This window comes from Cetorhinus maximus, chromosome 36, assembly GCF_964194155.1.
Source record: "Cetorhinus maximus chromosome 36, sCetMax3.hap1.1, whole genome shotgun sequence".
Lineage (NCBI taxonomy): Eukaryota > Metazoa > Chordata > Chondrichthyes > Lamniformes > Cetorhinidae > Cetorhinus > Cetorhinus maximus.
The window spans coordinates 1,804,684-1,815,338 of record NC_135914.1 but is presented as its reverse complement, the minus strand read 5'-3'; the positions used below and the strand labels follow the sequence as shown (position 1 = coordinate 1,815,338).

At 42.2% G+C, this 10,655-nt stretch overlaps 1 long non-coding RNA gene across 1 annotated transcript; it reads left to right on the top strand.

Annotated features, from left to right (window-relative positions):
* The first annotated feature begins 3,880 nt into the window (after positions 1-3,880).
* Positions 3,881-6,547, top strand: LOC144672217 (uncharacterized). The gene is made up of 4 exons (XR_013574081.1): positions 3,881-3,913; positions 4,138-4,184; positions 4,588-4,637; positions 6,464-6,547. It is a non-coding gene; the product is annotated as an uncharacterized LOC144672217 (long non-coding RNA).
* Positions 6,548-10,655: the final 4,108 nt, after the last annotated feature.

The window sequence follows — 10,655 nt, the reverse complement described above, 5'->3', positions numbered from 1 at the left end:
TCCTGCTCCTAGTTCTTATGGTCTTATTTTCTTATAAGTTCCTGAGCGGCCTTGATAGAGAGGATGCTCGGTGGATGTTTTCTCTTGTGGACAAATCTAGGGACATGGATCAAAAATCAGGGTCTCCATTTTAAGACAGAGATGAGGAGAATTATTTTCACTCAATGGGTCGTTGGTGTGTGGGATTCCCTTCCCCAGTAATTAGTCGCGGCTGGGCCTTTGAATTTATTCAAGGCCCAGTGTTAGACAGATACTTGTTAGGCAAGGGAATCAAGGCCTAAGGACGACAGACAGTAAAGTGCAATTGAGACCAGAACCAGGTCGGCCATGATCTTATTGAATGGTGGAGAAGGCTCGAAAGGCCCAATGGCCTCATCCTGCTCCTGTGTTCCTATCGCCCTCTTTAACGAGTGGTCATTAAAATGAGATAAACCCAGTCTGGAATCCACGATAAATGTCTTTACCCGGACAGTAGGGAGAATGTGGCACCCGCTCCCACAGGGAGTCCTTGAATCTATTGCAGAGATGCATTTAAGTGGGAAGCTGGATAAACAAATGCGGGAGAAATGAATAAAATTAAATGTTGTTGGGCTGAGATGAAGATGGGGCGGGAGGAGGCTCGTGCGCAGCATAAACATGAACACGAGCAGTTGGTTCGAATGGCCTGTTTCTGTGCTGTAAATTCTATGTAACTGTTAACTGTAACATCACCGGAACTTAACAGCAACTTCAAAGTCATAACTGAGCAGATAATTTTCCACTGAACTGCTGCAACGCGCTTACAGTGCAATGCAAAGTGAAACATGTATCATTATTTGAAACGCTATCAATCAAATAATTGGTAAGTAGAATTCAATAATGAACTCAGAACACTGAATTCATGATAATCCCCAATGGTGCTTTACACCACAGAATGAGTCATTCGAAAACCCACTCAAGGTGACTTAACAGAAAGGGGAACGGTGCACGGACATTCCAAGGAACATGTTGAATTGAAAGAGATTCGTTCATTTTGATTCTCGATAAGTGCAGTGAGTGGCCGTGTTTGTTCCATTAGAATTCCACTCAAGATCTCTGCGTAATTTGTGCATGTTGAATAAGATACTAGTCATTAACATTCAAATCAATCAACATACATTTTATCCAATGTATTCCAGTCTCTGTGTTAACCAGGTTGTATCACGTATCTTGTACAATCTGTTCACAGAATGGATTATATTGAGCACTATATGCTAACAATTTGAATTCCTGTCTTTTACATTCCAAGCCTACGACCTCTACAATGTTGGAATGCAAGAATGGGAGCAGCACCAACTGCAAGTTCCCCTCCAAGCCACTCACCACACTGACTAGGAATTATATCGCAGTTCCATCACTGTCACTGATTCCAAATCCTGGAATCCACTCCCTAACAGCACTGTGGGTGTACCTACACCACAGGGACTGCAGCGGTTCAGGAAGGCAGCTCACCACCACCTTCTCAAGGGGGAATTAGGGATCGTTGATGCATGCTGGCCTTTCTAGCAAGTCTGACATTCATGCATCCAATTAGTATTCATTGAAACCACCCCCCCCCAGCACCCCTCCCCCACCCACCCCCACCTCAACAAACACTCTGGGCCACAACCCCGTAAAGTTTTTTTATAGACATGCTGCCACTTGGCCGCTGTGACGCACAGACGGTAACCACGGTCTGTCAAACGTATGTGGCATTCACCAGGAAACCGCGCCTAAAATGGTTTCACAATCTCCAAAGCACAGATCGTCATAGTTTCCACCGCATCTGAAAGGGGAGCAACTGACTCGGACTGAGCTCAGGTCAGTCTGCGGCCACTCCGCCTGCACAAACTGGTGAGAGCGAAAACAGGGAGAACTCACCGCGCCAAGATGTCCAAGGAATCTTTATCTCTGTTGCTTATTTTCCAAATGCTGCGGGTTTATGGTGAGTAAAAGGCAGGTGAGAATTTTAAACTTGAATCAGCCAGAATCAGTGTTTACTAAGCTAAAAATGTAACCAGGTGAAGGGGTTTGACCTGATCATGTGAGTTTATTTACTGGTTCCTCTTTTAAAGTGAAAAACAATCAAATTGGAGAAGTAACCTAAACAAGAAAGCTTAAAGACAATGATGTGACTTTTCTTAAATAAAGGACGAAATGCTTCAAAACGGCTACAACCTTATTCTCAATAACCAGTGATAATGTAACAATAATCCCTCTAGTTGCAGAATCCGATCCCTCTCTGTCTCAGAGCCCCTTCATAATGACAGCTGAAGTCGGAAAGTTGGTGCAATTAACTTCTCAGAGCATTTACGAAGAGGAATCGGTGTCTCGTTATTTCTGGTACAAGCAGCGTGTGGGTGAAGCCCTGATACTAATCGACACCCAGTCCTGTCAGGGGCCCGATTGTAAGTTCATTTTCAAAAAAGGCAACAGCGGAAATGTGTTGATTCTGGAAATTCGCAATGTCCAGGTGAATGATTCGGGTTCCTACTACTGTGCTGATAGGTTTGGCAATGCACCGCAACAGAATGGACCCACGCTACTGGTTGGAGGTAAGAGAGTAAGCGAAATTAATTCAGATCATGCACAGCATTAACATTTGGAGCAAATTAATCGTTAACTGTGTCCCAATCTCTGCCCAGACAGTTCCACCAACAAGACGGCTGTGCTGGTGTTTGTCCCGCCGGGCGAGCTGCATTCGAATGACACCGTCCCCTTAGTGTGTTTGGTCAGTGGAGTTTCTTCCAATCAGATTGCAATTTTCTGGAATATTTCCGGCCTGGTCACCGAGGGACAGAGCGATCCCGGTACATTGGAGGCGGACGGGACCTATAGCATCAAATGTCACGTCATAGTTTCCAGGGAAACCTGGAGAAGCGGCGGTCTCTGTTCTTGTATTGTTCAACTGGGGTCTCCAGGCAAATATTGGAGAAAGAGCGCGTCGTTCTCCAAAGCAGCAGAGACATGGACAGGTGAGAAGGTGATTTCAGCAATGAAGGCTTTTATTCGACTTTGAAATCAGTTTCCCGATACCACTTTTACATTTTCCTCTTCAAGTCATATAGGAGTTTCCTTCTGAAAATTATTGTTGAACCTACTTCCAAACATTTTTTTCAGAGGGTATAAAGAATTTTGAATAGAATGGGACCAGCGATGATGGACTTCAGTTAATGTGGAGAAACTGTAGAACCTCGTGTTGTTCTCCTTAGATCAGAATAGGTTGAGGGGATATTTAATCGAGGCGCCTAAAATTATGAGGGGTTTCGATAGATTAAATAAGGAGAAACTGCGTCCACTGGCAGGGGGGCCGGTAACCAGTGGGAGACGGTGAAGACAATCGGTAAAAGGACCAGAGAGGGCGATTAGGAGAATTTGTTTAAGCGCAGCGAGTTTTTGTGATCTGGAAGGCGATGCCTGAAACGGCGGTGGAAGCAGTATCAATAGGAACTTTCAAAAGGGGAGAATCGGATAAATACTTAGAGGGGAAACATTTTCAGGTCTTTTGGGCAGAAGAGCAGAGAGAATAGGACAAATTAGACAACTCGTTCAAAGGGACTGCACTAGCACAATCGTCCGAATGGACTGTTTCTGGGCTTCCATTTGGGTCACTTTTCCCTTCAGATAATCCCAGAAAAGGATGATTTGACCGAGCAGCAGCTTCTTAGTATTTTGTCTCTGTAGGATGGTGCAATCTGATCCTTCCTGTTATCATAACTGCCCTGGTGATACTGACTCTACTCTGGGTCCTGATTTCCATTTGGATTCATAAAAGCGGCAGATCATGTGAGGATTAATATATATCGGGGACATTTGAATAATTGTTTCCCTTATCTGATTCCCTTCTTGTCGTTTAAAATTACTAATTGCATTTTATGCTTTCAGAAGAACGAGACAAGAGACCCCACAATGAAAAGTGAGTAACTGAACCATTTCAGAAGCTCAACCCGAACACCATCCCTTTCTTTAACATTGCGTCTAGACCAGTTCAACCCCAACTCCGATTCCAATGACATATGCTGACATTTTCCATGATCTTTTAGGATTGATTCTAAGGCAGCGCTACAAATTTCTTCTCGGCTATTTATGGTACCTAAGACATAACACGTGTTTGACCTTTTTGTTTGCATCCAATTTTAGGTTGAGAGAGAGAAGGCAAAGAGAGGGGCAGAATGAGCGACAAAAGGGTAAGTGGCATTGAAATGTTGGCAAGGATTAAAAGTCAAGTGGCTGGAATTGGAAAAATGCTTAAGACCATTCCCTGCCATCAAAATGTTCTCCAATCGCTCTGCTGCCTGTGGGCCCCATAAAAAATGCCAATTACTGGTTCCGAATTGTGGCAGTACTAGAGCAGATGGACAAGAGATGATTGGCACCGGGGTTAAACCGCTCCACTGAATTATTGAGGGACTTTTCACGTATTGGAGGAACTTCAACGGATTGGGGGTCCGTGGGCATCTGGGGCCCAATGAGGTATTGGGGCAATTGCAAAATTGGTGGATCATTTACGCACGGTGTGTCTGTAATTAATTATGGATTAGCCAGACTGGGGTAACATTTCAATTCTTATTTTAACCATTAAAAACACAGGCGACCACCGTCAAACAGAGGCTAAACGGGCATGTCAGGATGCAATAACGGTAAGGTTTTCGAACTGTTGTAATAATATACAAACACTTGTTTTTTGGGGATAAGCTGCAAGGAATTCCATGATGGATATTTCACGCGGTTAATGGAAACCAGGTCACAGAGCATCTAAATTTCTGCCGATCCCGCACGTCCCTCGACGTGGAATCAGAACATATCCCCCAGACCCGCACCCCATCTCTTAATACAAAGGATAGAGTAATGTTCCACCAGACTTCACTGCGGATTAACAGCAGCTAAACGTTTAACTTTCTGCTATTTGCATTTCCCTCTACAGTGAGTCCAATCCCCCTCCCTGATTTCGCAAATTTCTGCTCCCCGACCCAACCAACTAAGTAGCTGCATTAGCCAATCGAATTACAATGAAGATAATGCCAAACTCAGGGGAGATTTATAGATAAATAAAAATGAATTTCCATTGTAAGTGGACAAAGATGGAATCAGTTCGGGCAGAAAGAGTGTGTGTGTATGTGTGTGCGTGTGCGGGTGTCTGTTTCTGCGTGTATCTGTGTGTGTGTGTGTCTGTGCGTGTACGTGTGCGTGTTTGTGTATGCGTGTCTGTGTATGTGTGGGTGTTTGTGTGCGTGTTTTGTTTGCCTGTATGTCTGTGTCTGTGAATGTGTTTGTACGTGAGTGTTTGTGTCTGCGTGTCTGTGTGCTTGTGGGTATTTGTGTGTGCTTTGTGTCTGTGTGTGTCTGCGTGATTGTGTGTTTGTGTGTGTGTATTGTGTGTGTCTGCGTGTGTCTGTGTATGTGTGCGTATACTTGTGCGTGTGTGTGTGTGTCTGTATGTGTGTTTGTGTGTGTGTTTTGCGTGTATGTGTGTGTGTGTGTGTTTGTGTGCGTGTTTTTGTGTGCCTGTGTGTGTGTTTTGTGTGTGTCTGTGTGTGTGTGTATCCAGAGACGTGAGCAGAAAATCTATCCTGAACCACCAGAGCATCTGCTGCACTGTAAGAGGTGCCGTTTTCAAATTAAACGTTAAAGCGAGGCACTGTCTACCCTCTCAGGATAATATAAAAGATGACACTGCCGCTATTGCAAGACGGGTAATGCTTGGATTGTTGGGGAGCGGCTCTTTCTGGTGGCCCATTTCATGTTATATCTCTCAACCAACATCATAAAAAAAAACCTGGGTCATTATTACATTGCTGTTTATGGGATCTTACTGTGCGCAGACTGGCTGCCCCGTTGCATTGAGGACAGAGACCACACTTCAAATATGTGACTGTAAAATGTTCTGAGTCTTCTTTAATTCGTGACAGGCGCAATATAAACGCAAGTCTTTTAATTGTGATTGTGGGTGTGAGTGAATCCTCTAAATGTGATTCATGCTGTTGGCTCTATTCAATCGTGTGGATGGCGCATCGCGAAACATGGGAACCGGATTGGCTGATTAGCAGCAATACAATCCAATTAAATTGATAGCCTCATCAACCCAATTTTCTGATTAAACTTTGGTGATTTCCGGTTGCTTTCCCAAACCTGCTTCGCTGTTACAAAGCATTAATTCAGACAAATGAAGCAAAGATATCCTCAAACTGATATAGAGGGCATTGGAAGCAGATTCAATCATAACTTTCAAGAAAGAACTACAAAAAAACAGTCAAATGGTTAATACTGGCAGCGATATGGGGACAGAGAAGGCTACATTGGCATTAATTGCATTGCTTTTTCAAAGATCTGGCACAGACGAAATGGGCCGAATGTCCTCCTTCTGCGCTGCTTCATTCTGTGACTCTATGAAACGCGGTTGCGGAAGTGGGTAATACGACCTGTCTTTTTACTGCTTTCGGGTGTTAATGTTTAATATGTCTCCCAGACCCAAGGCGGACCTGTCTACGCCTCCCTGGACTTGGCTGCATTGGATAAAAGGTCAAAAAAGAAGGCGGGTCGCAGATGAGAATCGGGGCGGTTTCCGTCTGATGAATTATGGAGGAGACAGGATTTGCCAAAAAACCAACAGCCTTGTGGAAATAAACATGGAGCAAAGGAGGCTCCTTTTAAAGAAATAAACGTTCCTCGTCCACTGCCCAGATCTACAAAGACTGGCTCATTTTGCTGAATGTAGAAGTTGCTTTGACTATTGTTAAGGATATTCCACCGTTATCGTGGAATTCGAGTGTGAAAGAAACATTGAGCAAAGAGTACGGACATTCCCCGGTTTCTCTGGGAATTTTATGCTGATTCTGTAACATCAGTTAATGACAGGATGTTGATTTCTTGACAAATGTTTGTGTCTAAATAAAATAAATCATTCTTCGATAATAACGATGCACCAGAGGATTGTAATGATTATTAATTACTTGATAGTTAAATGTCAGCTGAATCAAACTGCAATTTCCCTTCAGCTGACAATATCAGTCCTGGATTGAGATGCTGTTCGTGCTGGGTTTCGTTGTCTGAGATGTGATGTGTTCTATCATTTACAGATTTAGAACACAGCAGGAGAGGGACACGGGCAGTGATGCAGGAAACGTGTGATGGTTCCATATCATTTTTACACATTGTCTTTTGTTTTATGTTCAACTTTAAAACTACTTGCCAGAGCTTTACTGTGAGTGTATTGTGTTTTGGAGAAAGAAGTTACGTGGAAGCTGGAGTCTAAACCTGGATGTCCCTCCCCCAGAAAGATGCTGAAGATGGTGTCCATTTTATATTGTTGTGCAAGTGCATTAAGGGATATGCAAACAAGGTGAATGACTGGAGTTCAGTACGTGAAGATGGATGTTGTTCTTTTTAATCTATTTTGGTGGTAGTCTGCAAAGAAAGTTGTCTGTGTGTGTGTGTTCATAGGTAATTGAACTGGGGAAAGTTAGTAAAGGCAGCTCGTCTTTGTGAAATGGGAAATACAATGTAAAGAGCTGGATGCGTACATTTGTAAGGAGAGGCTATGTTAAGTTGGAATTACAAGTGAATTCGATGGTTTTTTTCATTTACATTAGGTGATAGATAAGGTCTTGTCTTTTCAGCCTCTAAACTTCAAAGGAAGTTTAAGGGACTTTTACAACTCACAAAGATTTCTTCGGTAGCAGGCGAAGGTCATTTTATTTTAATTGACCAGAAAGTAGAGGCAATAGGAAGACATGAAATATTTTTTTTTATATTTTAGAAAAGTTGATTTCTACGATGTGCTCAGGACAATAGAACCTAGGGTGAAAGGTAAAAATAGGTAGTTAAGGGACATGTTTGTTTGAGTTTAGGAGGCTGTGTGGGGGATTGGTCCTGAGACCAGCTCTGTGCTTAGAAAAATGGTGAATTTGAAGCAGCCATCCAGTTTGAAGAAAGAGAAGTCTTTGTTTTCAGGGAGGAGTGTGTTTCTGGACCTCCATCGGATTTCCACAGCAGATCGGAAGAGAGTGACAAGTCGTGTGGTATTCTTTCCTCAAGTATTGGCAGTGTTTGCCTTGGGTATTATTACTCGATTTTCATGATTACAAAACTATAAGGTATCTGTTGCCAATTAGCTCACTTGTGTGTTCTGACACAGAGGTTTTTCTTGGAGGGCTGGTTTATAAGAATATTTCAATTAGGAAAGTTTCAGCTTGTGTGCTTATGCTTTCCTTCTTGTTCATAAATCTTTTAATTTTAAAATCGTAAAAGTGTTACTGCGGTTCTTTACTTCTGGGATCATTATTTTCCCCTCGTTATCAAAATACAAAAACAATATGATTAGGATGACAAGTTTCGCTCTGGGGTTTGGCTTGTTCATTGAACGACATGTATCAGTGCATCGTAAATAGTGGCCTCAAAACCTACTTTTCAATGTTTATAATATTGAGGGAGTAAAGGAAAGATATCAGATCACCTCGTGAAACATACATTGAATTCGACTTTCACATTTAACTCTTTCTTTTATTTCGAAGAACAAATGGTGCTATTGATGCAATCTATTCACAGAAAAGCACTTTCAGTCACGGCTCATGTTTTCTGCTTTAAAAATTCAAAGTTGTTTCCAGAGTAGAAACAGACCAATAGGCCGCTCTGCTCCGTGTTAACTTTCCTGTTACACACGAGCCTACTCACGCCCCCTCTTCAGCTCATTCCATCAACTTATCAGTCAATTCTTTTATTAATGATCTGTTTATCCATCTTCCCCGTTAAATGTATCTTAGCTATTCACCTCGACCACTCGCTTTGGTTCCGAGTTCTGAATTCTCCACTTTCTCTTGGGAAAGTAATTTTTCCTGGATTCTCCATTGTAATTATTAGTGTACATCTTATATTCATGGCCTTTACTGCAGCTCTGCCTGCAAATGGAAACATTCTCTACACGGCAACACCAATTGAATCTTTTCATAATTGTAATTATCCTCATCAGTTCACCCCTCAGTCTTCCCTTTTCATCAGAAAAGAGGCCCAGCCTGTTCAACCTTCCCTGATATCATAAACTCTCAGTTCTAGTATCATCGTGTCGAATTGTTTCCAGCTTTTAAGATGCACACATCTGTTCTATAAAGATTCCCTATAACCTAACATTGCAGATTGACCGTGCACATCTGCACTAAGGGATCAAACAGCCTGAACTACTAAATGCAACGCTTTGCTTTCAAAACGTGTTTCAATGAATCGCTAACTTGGACACTCATTCGCTCTTTCCTGCTCAAGCATACACAAAGGTGCACAATGAACTTACAGTCAATGCCACAAGAAAATAGAAACATAGTGAGACTGAACAGAAAGCTTAAATTTCCGAGTGTCAAATTGCAATGGAGCCTTAAAATGGAGCCTGTTTTTCAGACTTGATAACTATTCAGTAGCTGATGAATCGGCATCCTGAATTGTTCATTATTATTAATAAGTATAAATTCAGCCGAGAACAGAATTTGACATGGCTGTCCTTCAGAAAGGGTCACGCCTCCAGGCTTTCCTCCAATGAGAACGCAGCAGATGAAACTCCCAATAACACGTCATAGCCCGGAAGTAGGATATGAGCTCGCAATATTGTTGCAATCAGAATGTGGGGCCCGCATTAAAGGCCGATAGAGCAAAAACAGCCTATAACAGAAAACAGTTATCGTGAGCCATACCATCACCAGGAGGCCATTCAGACCTTCGAGCATGTTCCGCCTTTCAATTAGGTCCTTTCTGATCTGTGTTTTAACCCCATCTCCTCGCATTCGTTCCCTAACAATTGATCCCCTTCACCCAAGGAAAATCTACCAATCTCAATGTTAACATAATCAATTCAAACACATACCTTTATTTTCAACTATTGCTGCACTGTTATAGGACACATAAACATTGTTATCTTGCAGTATGCATTTTGAAATATCCTAGGCATATATGGCAGCAATTATGAATGTTAAACCTTGGATTAAAACTCAGTGAAATGTATCTCCACATGTTAGGAAACAATTTCACCCATAGTTACCGTATTTTCTTGTCTCCGTGCTCTGGAATTCGTCAGTTCCGCATCACTATTCATGTTACCTGTTTGAAAGTGAAATTTAAGCTGAGTTGGAAATGCCACGTTTCACATTCAAACACTTGAAATTGTCAACAACCCTGCGATACATGGATGCATTGAGAGTGTCGCGGGGTTACAACGTCTTTGTATAATCGCTAACTGCCTGCCGGTTCCTGCAACTCCATCTCCCGGCCTGTCATGAAAATATTAATGTATATAATGTTACTGCAATTTATTTTTTTTAAATTAGATGTTCAGCCTGTGGGGGTGTCCGTGCGTGTTTTAATTGGATTAAAACCAGCTAGTCTGGGTGCTTTGATCTATAGTAGCATTGACAGGTAAACAGTAAGGTGGAGCATATTTGCATTTTGGTGTATAGTTCATTTAATAAATTCAATATGCTTATATTGCGAATAGAATTGGTGCTTTGAAAGGGGGTTTATTGATAGATGAGGTGGAGATCCACGAGCCTGATGATACAATGAAAGTTTACCAGCCAGGTGAAGTGCTGGGTATAACCTAAAGGGAGTGTTGTGTGTGTAGGGCAAAGGCAGAAAACATCAAAGCATCTGTAAACCTACAAGTGACTGCTAAGGGACAAAAG